The sequence below is a fragment of the Ursus arctos genome, unplaced genomic scaffold (genome assembly GCF_023065955.2).
Source record: "Ursus arctos isolate Adak ecotype North America unplaced genomic scaffold, UrsArc2.0 scaffold_37, whole genome shotgun sequence".
Lineage (NCBI taxonomy): Eukaryota > Metazoa > Chordata > Mammalia > Carnivora > Ursidae > Ursus > Ursus arctos.
In genome coordinates this window covers 9,165,076-9,181,450 of record NW_026623053.1, presented here as the reverse complement: position 1 = coordinate 9,181,450, position 16,375 = coordinate 9,165,076, and the positions used below count along the sequence as shown (strand labels likewise).

At 39.8% G+C, this 16,375-nt stretch overlaps 1 non-coding gene across 1 annotated transcript; it reads left to right on the top strand.

The window, feature by feature from the left end:
• Nucleotides 1-2,267: 2,267 nt before the first annotated feature.
• LOC113266239 (U6 spliceosomal RNA) lies at nucleotides 2,268-2,374 on the top strand. Its single transcript, XR_003320325.1, has one exon. It is a non-coding gene; the product is annotated as a U6 spliceosomal RNA (small nuclear RNA).
• The last annotated feature ends 14,001 nt before the right edge of the window (nucleotides 2,375-16,375 follow it).

Genomic DNA, 16,375 nt, shown 5'->3' with positions numbered 1-16,375 from the left:
CATAACCATCCCCTGAACTCAACAACAGTTTAAAAGCAAGGTAGGGTTTAAACTGGCCATTGGCTACACAAGAACCTCTCAGGTTCTCATTGAAATAAGTTGGGATTTCTATGCCACTCATTTGTATGGATGTTTTATGTGTTTTTAAATTAAGTTCTAATGGGAAGCATTTATTTAAAAAAAAGGCAAACTCATTCATCTTAGTGGTAGAGAAATATAACTTCTAAAATTATGAACAGGGAATAAATACTATCTCTATATTCTTATTTACCTTTTATCTGCTAAAAGGATAAGGAAAAAAGTTAATGGTAATAAGAGACAAGATTAAACTTTTTTATTAATGTAATTTATTTCCACAGGATAACACTAAAGCAAACAGTTTAGTGGCACTTAAAAAACTGGATTTGATTTAGTGAATGGAAAGAGTATCTGTAGTTATTTTAGCTGGGGCTGAGGCAATTAAAGGCTTTATATCTGCATGCTTCATAATAAAAATTAGATACTTAGCTGGAGAAAACTTATCCTTTTATTCTGGTGGTTTATTGTAAGTAAATGTATTCTCTCAAACAACTATATAGCTTTTTTCGAGGTTCAGAAATCCTTCTATCTGGGAATCTGGGGATCCAAGGGTTCTTACCTTGATGAAAATCTTAGACTATTCCTTAAACGACCATAGTGCAACACAATAAAAAGAATTATGATATTAAAGCTGTGTGGCATTCATCAAATGGTAACCCAGGGGTGAAAGGTCCTATATCCCATTTCCAACTCTTTGACCATCTACTGAACTACTGTATTTTTCTCTTTAAAATTACCTAAAAGATATAAGATATCCTCGTGCTTATAAGATTTTTGAAATTTTAAGGAATCAAAAGAAATTTGTTCTGTGAGCAGGTTTTTCAGTTTGGTTTGGGGCCTTTGATTCAGGGAACAAGCAATCTCCTTCTAACTCTCTCCAATGGACAGATGTCCTCTTTCAACCTGTCTCTTGGTCCAGTACAAATCAATGAACTCAAGACCCAATACACCATGTCTTAAAAATCCATTTAGAAAACAATTGCTTTATTCAAAGTTCATCTCCTTCCTTTATCAGAAATTGCTGGAAATGTAATTTTGCAGCAAGCATTTCATTTCTTGTCATGAAATAGACTGAGGTAAATGTAAAGTCAATGATTAGATAAATGTAATGTCTTGGGCTGACGCCACGATGCAATATTTGATGGTGTGGTCAGTACTGATGGATGTTTTGTATAGTTACCCAGTTGTATAATAGGACAAATTCCCATGACTCTATTTAAAACACCATGTGGCTCCTCTCAATTAATATTACCGAAAGTACTTTGGCACAAATACAAAAAGCATGAGGGATTAGTGCTGAGCACACAAGTGCAAGTCTTCTTTGCTCTACAGATTCTCCTTCATACAATAAACCGTATCTGTGTGCAATTTATTTACTAAGCCACACTGCATGCAGTAAATAACACAACAAAGATTATTCCTCCTTCAAAAATCACTACTATGAGATTATAAATAGAAAGCCTGTGCTCAGTAATCTCCAATAGTACAGTTAAGGATTAAAACCTGATGAAGTTAACACATACATAGGCACGCACATAAGCACTACAGCCATAGATACACATTGTTTATGAAAGTCTCTTCATTTTAATGTCAAGAAAATATATTTATCTTCTTTATCTCCTGCTATCAATATACATATTCAATATAAGGGGGGGGAGAAAGAGATGACTTCCTTTGAGAAGTAATAAAAAACAGAATATTAGTAATACCTTTAGAAAATATCTTTTGGAAATGTATAGGCTAAATTTTCTGGCACACTGATACCCAGACTACATAACACAGGAATTAATCAAATGATACAATAATAAGTATCTTTTTAAAGCTCCCCTTCCCTTGATGACTGTTCTTCAGTGGTTGTATTTCAGTGTTATACAGAAACCCATGATTATCAAGAACAATATTCAGTCACTATCATGTGTTTCAAATTGATACGTTTCCACTATTGACCTTTTTAAAAATGAAAAAGTCTAATATTTTTTAAAAACATCTAACACTTAAATAATTGTCAATACACCAACATTTTATTTTCTAGTGTCCTCAGGTCCACCAGAGGATAGTGATTTAGAAACTTTGTTGTCTCTACTATTGAAGTAAAGTGAAGAATATGTGACCACTATTTGTAACACTTAAAAAAAATATATGACCATTTTTTAATTATTAGTATTCATATTAACCACAATCCTATAGTTATACTCATTTCAGTAGCACACATACTAAAATTAGAATGATACAGAGAGGTTTAGCATGTCTCCTGCACTAGGACAACGTGCAAATTTCTGAAGTATTCCACAAATGCATGTGCATATGCACGTGCACGCACGCGCACACACACACACACACACACACACACACACATTATATAATCCCTTGGTTCCGTATAATGAAAAAAAATCTTGATACATTTTTGAAGTCATATGTTTATGACCATGACTTACAAATATAGATATATTTTGAAATTGTTGTAATTTTGTAATTTTCTAAGTTTTAAATCGTTCTTTGTAAATTTTTTTTTTTAAATTTCTCCAGAGATACTTGATTTTTCTCTGCGTTGGTGGAATTCTATATCACACAATCCTGTTTTTTAGCATGTTTTCTTTTTTCTCTGAAATCTCTTCTTTTTATTTCTATTTCTGGTGTTACAAAATGGCATGATAAAGTATAACTTAGTTGAGACTTTTTTTAATTTAATAATATTTTTTATTATATTATGTTAGTCACCTTACAGTACATCCCTAGTTTTTGATGTAAAGTTCCATGATTCATTACTTGCGTATAACACTCAGTGCACCATGCAATACATGCCCTCCTTAATACCCATCACCAGCGTATCCCATTCCCCCACCCCTCTTCCCTCTGAAGGCCTCAGTTTGTTTCCCAGAGTCCATAGTCTCTCATGGTTTATTCCCACTTCTGTTTACCCCCACCCTTTCTTCTTCCCTTTCTTCTCCTACCGATCTTCCTACTTCTTTTGTTCCATAAACGAGTGAAACCATATGATAATTGTCTTTCTCTGCTTGACTTATTTCACTTAGCATTATCTCCTCCAGTCCTGTCCATGTTGCAGCAAATGTTGAGAAATCATTCTTTTGGATGGCTGAGTAATATTCCATTGTATATATGGACCACATCTTCTTAATCCAGTCATCTGTTGAAGGGCATCTCAGCTCCTTCCACGATTTAGCGATTGTGGACAATGCTGCTGTGAACACTGGGGTGCATATGGCCCTTCTCTTCACTACGTCTGTATCTTTGGGGTAAATACCCAGTAGTGCAATTGCTGGATCATAAGGTAGCTCAATTTTTAACTTTTTAAGGGAGCTCCACACTGTCTTCCAGAGTGGCTGTACCAACTTGCATTCCCACCAACAATGAAAGAGGGATTCCCTTTCTCCACATCCTCTCCAACATTTGTTGTTTCCTGCCTTGTCCACTTTTTTCCATTCTAATTGTTGTAAGGTGGTATCTCAAGGTGGTTTTGATCTGAATTTCCCTGATGGCTAATGATTTTGAACATTTTTTTCATGTGTCTGTTAGCCATTTGTATGTCTTCATTGGAAAAGTATTCATATCTTTTGCCCATTTTTTGATTGTTTCTTGTGTATTGAGTTTGAGAAGTTCTTTGTAGATCTTGGATACCAGTCTTTTATTTGTAGTGTCATTTGCAAATATCTTCTCCCATTCCCTGGGCTGCCTCTTAGTTTTTTTGACTGTTTCCTTGGCTGTGCAGAAGCTTTTGATCTTGATGAAGTCCCACAAGTTCATTTTATCTTTTGTTTCTCTTGCATTTGGGGATGTGTCATGAAAAAAGTTGCTGCGGCCGATGTCAAATAGGTTGTCGCCTATGTTATCCTCTAGGATTTTGATGGATTCCTGTCTCACATCAAGGTCTTTCATCCATTTGGAGTTTATCTTTGTGTATGGTGTGAGAGAGTGGTCAAGTTTCATTCTTTTGCATGTAGCTGTCCAATTTTCCCAGCACCTTTTATTGAAGAGACTATCTTTTTTCCACTGGATGTTTTTTCCAGCTTTGTCAAAGATTAGTTGCCCAAAGAGCCGAGGGTCCATTTCTGGGCTCTCTATTCTGTTCCATTGGTCTATGTGTCTGTTTTTGTGTCAGTACCATGCTGTCTTTGTGATCACAGCTTTGTAGTATAGCTTGAAATCTGGCATTGTGATGCCCCCAGCTGTTTTTCCTTTTCAACAATTCCTTGGCGATTCGGGGCCTTTTCTGGTTCCACACAAATTAAAGGGCTGTTTGTTCCAGTTCTTTGAAAAATGTCATTGGTATTTTGATTGGGATGATATTGAAAGTGTAGATTGCTCTGGGTAGCACAGACATTTTAACTATGTTAATTCTTCTGATCCATGAGCATGGAATATTTTTCCACCTTTTTGTATCTTCTTCAATGTCTTTCAAGAGTGATTTGTAGTTTCTAGAATATAGATCCTTTATGTCTCTGGTTAAGTTAATTCCAAGGTAACGTATGATTTTTGGTGCTATTGTAAATGGAATGGATTCCCTAATTTCTCTTTCTTCAGTCATTGTTCATGTATAGAAATGCAACTGATTTCTGAGCATTGATTTTGTATCCCGCCACATTACTGAATTGCTCTATAACTTCTAGTAGTTTGGGGGTGGAGTCTTTTGGGTTTTCCATATAGAGTATCATGTCATCTGCGAAGAGAGAAAGTTGACTTCTTCTTTGCCGATTTGGATACATTTTATCCCTTTTTGTTGTCTGATTGCTGTTGCAAGGACTTCTAGTACTATGTTGAAAAATAATGGCAAGAGTGGGCATCGTTGTCGTGTTCCTGATCTTAAGGGAAAGGCTTCCAGCTTTTCCCCCATTGAGAATGATATTTGCTGTAGGCTTTTCATAGATGGTTTTTATGAAATTGAGGAATGTACCCTCTATCCCTACACTCTGAAGTGTTTTAATCAGGAAAGGATGCTGTATTTTGTCAAATGCTTTTTCTGCATCAATTGAGAGGGTCATATTGTTCTTGACTCTTTTCTTGTTGATATGATCTATCATACTGATCAACTTGTGAATGTTGGACCACCCTTGCATCCCAGGGATGAATCCCACTTGGTCATGATGGATAATCCTTTTAATGTACTGTTGGATCCTATTAGCTAGGATCTTGTTGAGAATTTTGGTGTCCATATTCATCAGGGATATTGGTCTGTAATTCTCCTTTTTGATGAGGTCTTTGCCTGGTTTGGGGATCAAGGTAATACTGGCCTCATAGAATGAGTTTGGTAGTTTTCCTTCTGTTTCTGTTTTTTGAAACAGCTTCAGGAGAATAGGTATTATTTCTTTTTTGAATGTTTGGGAGAATTCCCCGGGGAAATCTGTCCGTCCCTGGACTCTTGTTTTTTGGGAGGTTTTTGATCACTGCTTCAGTCTCTTCATAATTAATCGGTCTGTTTAAAAAATCGATTTCTTCCTCTTTCAGTCTTGGTAGTTTATAGGTTTCCAGGAAGGCATCCATTTCTTCCAGGTTGTTTAATTTATTGGCATAAAGCTGTTGATAAAAGTTTCTAATAATCCTTCCTATTTCATTGGTGTTGGTTGTGAACTCTCCCTTTTCCTTCATAATTTTATTAATTTGGGTCCTTTCTCTATTCTTTTGAATAAGTCTTGCCAGTGGATTATCAATCTTTTTTCTTTTTTCAAAGAACCAGGTTCTAGTTCTGTTGATCTGCTCCACTGTGCTCCTGATTTCTAATTCATTGATCTCTGCTGTAATCTTGATCAACTGCTTTCTCGTGCTTGGGTTAGGCCTGTTCTTCTGTTCCAGCTCCAGCTTCTTGAGGTGAGAATATAAAAACTGCATTTTAGATTTTTCTATTCTTTTGAGTGAGGCTTGGATGGCTAAGTGTTTTCCCCTTAGGACTGCCTTTGCAGTGTCCCATAGGTTTTGGACCATTGTGTTTTCATTCTCATTGGTCTCCATAAATTGTTTAAATTGATTTTTGATTTCCTGGTTTATCCAATCATTATTGAGCAGGATGGTTCTTAGTTTCCAAGTGTTTGAGTTTCTTCCAAATTTTTCCTTGTGATTGAGTTCCAATTTCAAAGCATTGTGGTCTGAGAATATGCAGGGAATAATTTCAGTCTTTTGGTATCAGTTGAGACCTGTTTTTTGACCCAGTATATGACCTATTCTGGAGAAAGTTCCATGTGCATTCAAAAAGAATGAGTATTCTGTTGTTCTGGGGTGTAGTGTGCTATATATATATATATCTATGAGGTCCATCTGGTCTAGTACGTCATTCAAAGCTCTTGTTTCTTTGTTGATTTTCTGCTTAGGTGATCTGTCTACTGCTGAGAGTGGAGTGTTGAGGTCCCCTACTATTAATGTATTTTTATCTTTATGTCTCTTTATTCTGGTTAAGAGTTGGCTTATGTATCTTGCTGCTCCCCTGTTGGGGGCATAGATATTTTTAATTGTCATATCCACTTGTTGGATATATCCTTTAAGAATAATATAGTGTCCTTCTGTATCTCTAACCATCTTTAGTTTAAAATCTAATCTGTCTGATATGAGAATTGCTACCCCAGCTTTCTTTTGAGTTCCACTGGCATGAAAAATGGTTTTCCATCCCTTCACTTTCAGTCTGGATCTATCTTTAGGTTCAAGATGAGTCTCTTGTAGACAGCAAATGGATGGGTCATCTCTTTTTATCCAATCTGCAACCCTGTGGCATTATGGGAGCGTTTAGGCCATTCACATTAAGAGTGATTATTGAGAGATATGATTTTAATGATGTCATGTTGCCAGTAAAGTCTTTGTTTCTACAGATTGTAAATTTCTGTTCTGTATCACTCTTGGGGCCTTTTTTACTTTTATAGAACCCCCCTTAATATCTCCTGTAGGGGTGGTTTCATGGTTACGAATTTGGTCACTGTCTGGCGATCCTGGAAGGTCCTTATCTCTCCATCAATTCTGAATGACATCCTTGCTGGATAAAGGATCCTTGGCTGCATGTTTTTCTCAGATAGAGCTTTAAAAATGTCCTGCCAACCCTTCCTCTCATTCCAGGTCTTTGTAGACAGGTCTGACATTATTCTGATATTTTTGCCTCTGTACGTGAGAAATTTCTTTGCCCTGGCCGCTTTCAATACTGTATCCTTGGATCTAATATTTGCGAATTGCCCTATGACATGACGTGGCATAGGTTTGTTGTGGTTGACCTTGGGAGGGGTCCTCTCTGCCTCTTGGACACAAATGTTTATTTCCTTTGCTAAATTAGGGAAGTTTTCAGCTACAACTTGTTGGAATATCTCTTCTAGACCTCTGTTTTTCTCCACCCCCTCAGGGATGCCAATGATTCTGACATTGGAACATTTCATTGAGTCAGTAATCTCCCATAATCTACATTCTTGAGATTGGATTTTTTTGAGTCAAGTTTCTGTTTTAACTTCCTCTTCTACCATCACATCCTCCAATTCACTAATTCATCTTCTGCCTCATTTACCCTGGCCATCAGAGCATCTAGTTTTAACTGCATTTGATTCATAGCATTTTTTATGTCTGCCAGATTCGCTCTCTCATTATCTTTTCTTTGCTGGGGGGGATTTCTCCTTCTCGTCATTCTGATGAGGAAAGGTTGCGGGGTTGCCCAGAGCCCAAATTATTGACCAGGATCCAGGCAATGTGCACTTGTTTTATAGGGACCTTAGGGATGTTGGCTTCTTTGGGGGAGGGGCCTTCCACGCTGATTTTCAGGCAACCCTGTTTGGGTAGAGTCTCCCTATCCCCTGCAAGGGGGGATGGGCATTGGCACAATGTGAGCTGGTATTTCCGGGCTTTTGTTCTCTGGTGGCTTTACCTGGAAGTTTTCTGTGGCTCTTCTGAGAGTCAGAGCAGCAGTGGCGGTATCCCAGCCTCTGTCTCAGAACAGAGAGATTGCAGTTGCTCTCCACTGAGCTCTCTTGGCCTCTCTAATTCTGTTTCTGTTGGTGCTGCTAAAAACCCTGCAGCGTCCAGGGTTACACACCCCACAGCCGGTGTCTCAGCCCTCACTTCCAGGGCCCGCACGTCTCTGTCCTTTGTGTTTCTAACACCAGAAGCAGCCCCGGTTCCCTCGTGCGCTCCCGAGCTCTCTGTTTCAGTGCGGTTCGCGCGCACTCCCAAGCGCCAGTTTTCAGTCTGGTCGCGCGCCCGCTCCCAAGCTCTCGGTTTCAGTCTAGTTCAAGTGTGTGCTCCGGAGCTCCAGTTGTCAGTCTGGTCACATACGCGTTCCCAGACTCACAGTCTCAGTCAACTCTCTCGAGGGTGCCCGTCCACAAGTCTGGCTGCTCCCCAGTTCAGGTGGCTACTGCTTCCCGGTGCCCGAGCACTGCAGCTCCCTCCCCCTTCTGTTTATCTTCCGATATCTGTGCGCGGTTTCACGGCTCCCCACTTCGTACCTCAATACTCAGCGCTGGAGATGTTCGTTTGTAGAGATCCAGATGTATCTTCCTGCGTCTCAGGCTGATTCCGTGGGTATTCAGGCTGATCTCATACATATCCAGCTTGACTCAGGGGACCAGCCTAAAAAGGGAACCCCTACTCCTCCGCCATCTTTCCCCTCCTCTTTAGTTGAGACTTTTAATTCATTGGGCTGGTACAGTGGAGATTGCCTTTTTCTTTCTTGGGATTTTTGTGAATTGTTAATTTTCTCCCCTTCCATTTTTCTCCAACATCCTAGAACTTCTATTAGAAAATATTTAAACACCTGGATCTTTCTCTACTATGTTTCATCTCGTTTCCTTCTTTCCTGCTTTTCAGATTTCCCCTACTTTATCTTCTAAACTTTCTAGAATTTGTTGTGTTTTTTTTTTTTTTTATGTTTTTTCAAATAGCCTCCAAGTCTATTGCTTTGGATGCAATAAACACCTTCCCTTTCTTCTTGAGGATATGGGTTACGGTTTTCTTGCCTTTTTGTTTTCTTCTCTTTGCACTCCCCGTTTCTTCCGTTCTGTTTTGTTTTGCTTTGCTTATTTGTTTTCTTCTCTGCTTTTCTTGGTGGAGGCTTCACTAATTGTGGCAGTGAGGCAAGTTTCAATCATAGGACTTGCAATTACCAAAGCTTAAGAATCTACAGGTTATTGCAAAAAAAGAATACAAAATGGTAGCGGCATTGAAGTAGGAACTTCATTTCAAAGGCTGCTCACAGCACAGATCAGAAGCCACAAGCTAGGTCTTACTATCCTCCATCTGCAGGGTTGTAGTGGATGTACTTCCCCTCAAATCACGAACCACCAAGATAGGTACAGAGTACCTCAGACCAGGGGACCTAATGTAAGCATAGTATTGTGAAGGAACCCAGCCCCAGTGGCAGAGTCAGGGTGGGGGAAGGTCACCTAAACCAGGTGTAAACCATCACCTCGCTGTTAACAAACAATTTTCATAAGCCGGTGCAATTAAGCAGAAACTCATCTTGGCCCCGCAGTTGAAAAGCAACTCTATTAATCAGTACAAGTCATGCCTTGTCTGGAGTCAATACAGTCTTGGTACATATCTTACTTCAGCAAAACAGCTCAGACTAATTCCAGGCATGCCGGAATTAACCCTCAAGGAGCAGAGGCTTTCCTTCATTAAAAGCGCGAATGAAAATATTAACTGAAACTCTGAATAGGCACGCATGGCTTACCTTCAAATCTCGGTGAAAAGGCATTTGCACTGGAGACCATTAAACGGGAACCTGGGGAATTTCATCACTTCAGGCTATTCAGATTCTCCACAGAAAGTTGTGGCGGCGAGAAGCCGGAAGTGTCCTGACTTCCTGCTGGACGACCTCTCGCGGGACAGGGGGAAGGCAGCCGCGAGATGTCCCGCGTGGCTCCGGACCCCTCCCGGCAGAAACGCTGCCAGACACAGAGTCCTGCCGCCCTTTGCGCCTACGCTTTTCCTCCTTCACTTTCAACGGCCGTATGTAATGGGCAGTTGCTGGAGATCTTTCAATTGTTACTTCTGACACTGGATTGAGTGAAGGGTTTTCCGTTCACACCTGGGATGGCCCCAAATGTTACAAATTAACAAAGCAGTCATTGAATGCAGCAGTTTTCATGGAGACTGCCTTACCCTGGCAAAGATTATTGAGGCAAGACTAAAGACGTGTAAGTATTACAATATTAAGGCAGAACCACTGCTGTAAAGCCTTTTACAATCCTCTAGTCAAGCTGCTTCTTTCCATACTGTGTTTACAACATCATCAGGGTGAAGAAGTAAAGCATGCGGAGTACAGCTTTGATCCAGTGGAGTCTGTTGGTTTGCAGCTCTGGTGTTTCCCCAGAGTGAATTCAAATCTGGCCCATGTATATGACAGGGCAAGGAGAGACTGAAGAGGTAGACCATTCCAGATGGGCAAGAGGAAATTTTCAACTTTTAATGTTTGGGGCTCTGCTTCTGGGCTCCTAAGGAGGCTATGCTTTAACATCTATCAAGGTCAGAATGACTGGCAAAACCTCAAAATACGGGCTCTAGTTCTGCCCTAGGCACACGTCCGCTTTGTTATAAATAAATAAATAAATAAATAACCAAAAAGGAGCATTCTCTCTCTCTCTTCTTTTTTTTAAGATTTTTAAATTTATTTGGCAGGGGAGAGAGGGTGGGGGTTGGACAGAGGAGAGGGAGAGAAGCAGACTCCCCACTGAGCACAGACTGTCAGGTAGGGCTCTATCTCAGGACCCTGAGATCATGACCTGAGCAGAAACCAAGAGTTTGCCTGTTAACAGACGGTACGACCTAGACACCCCCAAAAAGGAGCATTCTGAACATATGATAAGAGAAACTTCACTGGTTCTCATAAGATTAAAGTCATAAGCCTTGCATATACTAAAAACATAAGATAAAAACATAAGATCAACTTTCTGGAATGTCCTCCAGCATGATGGTTTGTAACTCTTTATAGAAAACAACAACAACAACATATATAACCCTACATCACATGTTCCTTTTCTGGAGCACTCTCTTCTTGGTGAAGATTGTATATCCCAGGCAGCTGCCCTAACTTGGGCTTAAACAAAACTCTTTTCCTTTCTCTTTAAAATTACTAAAAGATTTGATCATGTTGCGTTGACAAAAAATTTACAATCCAGGCTTGTCTTGGGTGGTGGCAAGAGGAGTAGCTCTCTGTATCTGCCTACCAGCATCTTAAGAGTTTAGAGGCCTTAACAGGGTTCAGGCACATATATAGTTGAGACGGTCTCAATACCACACTACTCTGTTAAAGATGTTACCTGAAGTATTTCCTAATGTGGGAAGGGGTGATGGACATTGGGGAGGGTATGTGCTATGGTGAGTGCTGTGAATTGTGCAAGACTGATGAATCACAGACCTGTAACCCTGAAAGAAATAATACATTAGATGTTAATTAAAAAAAAAAGTGCAGAACATACATTCCAAGAATAGGGGAAGGAATAAAGAGCCTCTGATTACTGGGTCCAGTTCAGGGGTCAACCAGCTATCACATCCTCTTGATGACCTCCTCCAATACTGTACCTCTCCTGACCAGCTCTTACAATCTGACATGTCTCCCCACCTTTGACAATGTACCCTGGGCAGTCAGCAGGTTTGTTAGCATGAAGGTAGTTCATTTGACAACTATCTAGCTGCACCATAGGCAGATCCCACAGCAACAATATAAGCACATGCAAGATAAAATACAGATTAAGATAATGATCCCCAAAATAAGTACCAATATTTTTTCCCACCATGAGCCCTCTGACACAAACCACTGATTTATTAAGTCCCATAGGCTGGGGTCGAATCATTCAGAATATGCATCTGTGTCCTTGTGATCTAATAAAGATGATATAACATTAGGACATCATAAATTAATAGTCAGCCAAGCCAAGGTGGTTGTTAGTAATTTAATCTGATACTTTAATATTTCATTCTTTCTTTCTACAAATCCTCCTGCTTGTGTGTTATACGGGAGATGGAACCTCTATTCAATGTCATGTTCTTTTGCCTGCTCTTGCATATCATAACCTCTGAAACGTGATCCCTATCACTATTCAACAGGGGTACCTGTAGTTGGTACTCAGCTTCTCTCGTCCCCTAATGGTGGCAGCCTGGTTTGTATGGCAATAGGAGAAGCTTGGGTTAGGTCAGACACGTGTCCACACAAACCGAGGCATACTTAGAACCCTCGCTAGGAAGACGGGGGCCAGTACGATCAATTTGCCAGTTCCTCCTGTGTATGGCCTCAGACTCCTTTGGCAGTTACCTAGAGTGTTGTTTAGAACACACAGTTCATGATCTTACTACATTAATCAAGTCACTACATTTTAAGGGCAATCTGGCATCCTTGGCAATATGCCATCCCTCTCAGGCACTATAGTGGTCACTCTTTCTGTGCACCCAATCGGCTGTATCTCCTGAAAAGTCAGTTGCTAGGGCTGGTACCTGACCTAGGGTATCAGCTTCCTGATTTTCAGGGAGTATCTGCACTTTATGAGTCAGGACATGGAAGACAGTGAGGACAGCTTCAGGCTCTTGTAAGCGAACCCAGATATTTTTCCACATATCCTGACAAGGGCTTATTTGTGATCATCCACACCTCAGCTTTCCATTTTCCAAGCCATAGGGTCAACCCCTTTAGAACAGCCTGTCAGTGCAAAGAGTTAACAGCCAGGGCTTATGAGTGATCACCAGCCAAGCTGCTCTTGAGTTCAGCCCACTGGCTGCTACAATTCATTCCTGTCTCCATCCAAAGGTTATCAGTGTTGGGTAGAATAGCCACTACAGTCCAAGTGGGCTTGTTCCCCTGACTAGGCCCATCTGTATACCAGGCATCAACGGGAATTCTCCCCATTCCCTCTCTACAAGCCACAAAAGCCACCACAGGAATAGGCGTGGGGGCATTTGGAGGATCTATATACTCTACAGGGCCTAGTAATGTCCACATTTCTAGAGAAGTTGGCTGGCGGACAAAGAACTTCTCAGCTGCAAATAGGTTTGCCATTAAATCAAAGTGGGAGTTTTGAGCCCTGGCAGACGTAGATCAATGGAACATATTCTCAATCCACCCCTTGATTAGCAAGAAAAGTTCTTACCATGACATGCTATTCCCTTGTAAGAGGCTCTACCTGGAGGAGCACACTGTATCACTGTGAGGAGCTGTTGTTCTATGGGGATATATTGAGTTCCTGCCCCCTTCGAGAGTTGGGACCGAAATCCTAAGGGTACTCTCTCCTTCTGTTGTCTCTGCCACAGTGCCCAACCCACACCTTGCAGAGTCACAGATACATAGAACTCAAATGGCAGCCCTGCTTGGGAGATGTCCAGAGCTTTAATCTGCTTTACTAGTATTTCTGCCTTCCCAAAGGCAGCTTGTTGCCCTGATTCTCTTGGCCATATAACTCCAGAAACTTGGTGGTGTCTGGGCCTTGCATTTTCTGAGTCCACCACTCATCCTCTCAGTCACAGATGTTCCAGCAAAGTCTACAGAGTGTCCTGCAGCAGAGACAAGTTTTCACACGTAAACATTATATTGATGTGGGGAAGGAGAACAGATCTTGGGCTATCATCCCATGATATATCATGGGGTTGTGTAGGTAACCTTGGGGAAACACTTGAAAGATCCATTGTTGCCCCTCCCACTTGCAGGCAAACTGATCTGTGACTCGGTGGCCAGAGGTATACTGAAAAGAATTTTTTTTTTTTTTTGATAAGTCCACTATGGCATGGTACACTCCTAGGACCATGGCCAAGGTATCTAAGATGGTGGCAATGTTGGGCATAGCCGTATCAATAGGAAGCAGTACCTTGTTCAGTTATCAGTAGCCCACAGTCATCTCCCATGAGCCCTCTGGCTTTTTTACTGGCTACAGCAGGCTGTTAAAAGCATTACAAACAAGATGCATAATATCCATTCAGTGCAATTCTTAGTTTCTATTTCCTTATGCTTCCCAGGCAATTTATTTTGTTTGATAGGTATCACTCTTCCAGGGATAGTAGAATTACTGGTTTCCAACTGGCATTTCTCCTCAGTGCTGGTTTGATTACTCTAACCTGCATTCATTGATAGAGATTTGAAGAGTCTGACCTTTTTGGACATTATTGCTCAATATGTTCTCAGGTGTTGGAGAAATAGAACTTCTTGTTCTTGGAGGGGAGAATGCCCAATTTACTATGTCAAAAGGACCTTCCTGACCTTAGTGCTTGCCCTAGGAATATTAGGGATACTCACACTCTGTAGGTGGTATATCTGCTTTTAAAAGCAGTGTAGAAATTTCCACTGATGTTGATATCACGAATACCAAAAGTACGTTTATGTACACATGATGTATGGACAAAATATTCTTAGCAGCATTATTTATAATCTTAGAAAAACCCAAATCTTTATTTTCATTAGAATGAATAAGTGAATCATTGTGCATTCATAAATTGAAAGCAAAACTCTGATACTGACATATTATTATATTCATTTATATATTTGGTTTCAAAAATGAACTTAGGCAACAAAATGCATGCAATAAAATAAAACAAATAATAAAGGAAGAAAGGCAAAATAAGGACAAATAGGGGCAATAAATCTATATAGAAGCCATTATTAAAGTGGCTAATGTTCACACAGACTTGTATCAGTATCAAAATTCTGCCATTTGTGTGAATTTAGTTTTGTTTTCATAATATTACAAGGTTTGTGTTCTTATAGCTATGTCTAACCATTTTTCAGTGCAATCACTTGAAAAAATGTAATTAATATTTGGGAGAGTTTTTCCCAAATTTTCTTGAAATCAAGACTTTCATTAAACACCTGAGTGGGGCATCTGGGTGGCTCAGTTGACAAGTGTCTGCCTTCGGCTCAGGGCATGATCCCAGGGTTCTGGGATCGAGCCCCACATCGGGCTCCATGCTCTGCTGGCAGCCTGCTTCTTCCTCTCCCACTCCCCCTGCTTGTGCGCCCTCTCTCACTGGCTGTCCCTCTCTCTGTCAAATAAATAAATAAATAAAATCTTTAAAAATAAATAAACAAATAAATAAATAAATAAATAAATAAACACCTGAGTGCCAGACTCAGATTCCTAGCTCTGATATTTCTACATTGGATGACACAAAATGACATCAACATACTGTAAATTTTTCCCACACTCCCATTTGTATTAATGTTATCATATACTCTGAAGTTGTATGGGATGTGTGTACATAAAGTCTCATTAGCAGCTAATGAAATCTCTCCTTATATGGATTTCTATTTTATTCAAAAGTTATCACTATATTTGGGAGAACATGTATAAGGTCTCAGCACAGCCATAGCCTATGCCCATTGTTATAAGTGGAATTTAATCATGTAGCTGAAATAGAATGCCAGCAGCCTATGAGCATTTTAAGAGAAAGTAATTTGTTTTCCTCTCAGTAATGGTTCCATGATTTTAGATTAAAATGACACTAGGATAATCTATACCAAATGCTTCCTTTTGTCAAGGAAGAGGTGATTTTCCTTCTTTCTACTCCTGATAACCTTTTCCTTGGACTTTATTCTTTCTAGCCTTCCCTCTGAGACCTTGCCCAGTTCATTACACCCTCTCTTTTCAACAGCTGCCATCTCCTCTGGCTTCTCTGTCTAAAAAACATGCTGAATTCTCCTATTAAAAGTAAAAACAAAAACACAACACACCCTTGATCCTTAATCTATCTTGTTTCTCTAGTCCCTTCTCCAACTGTCTAACTGCTCATTGGCATCTCCACAAATTAAATTGAGAGTGAATACCTTATATTCCTCAAACTCTTTCCTAGACTTCTGTTGTAACTTTTTTTTTCACTATTTCTTACCATTTTGATGATTTTTCCCCCAAAGTGATTCCCTCCCATTCCTGTAATTCAGCACATAATCACTATAACACTAACTCCCAAATCTAAATTATCTCCTCTCATCTTCTTGGGCCAAACTGAATTCTAGAACATCTCTACATGAGTCACACAAATACATTAAACATATGCCTAAGTCAACTGTTTCATCTTCTTCTATCATACATTCATTGTCAAAAATTCTATGTTCCAAAAGAAATTTCTGATTTTTTTTCTCATAATTTATTTCCTACTTTCTTTTCACCCCCCCATACCCATATACACATATACTCTCTCCATTAGTAGGACCTGAACTTTCTACCTTCATAATATCTGAATAAATAACTTGTGTATTATATTCAAAACTCGACCTTATTGCCTAGTACAATAAGTAGCCCATAGTAGACTCACTCTAAATAATTTTGAATGAATGCAGGTTAGAGTAATCAAATTGTAGTCAATGTTCTGCACTCTGTCAAGATTACTTCTCACACATATGTATACA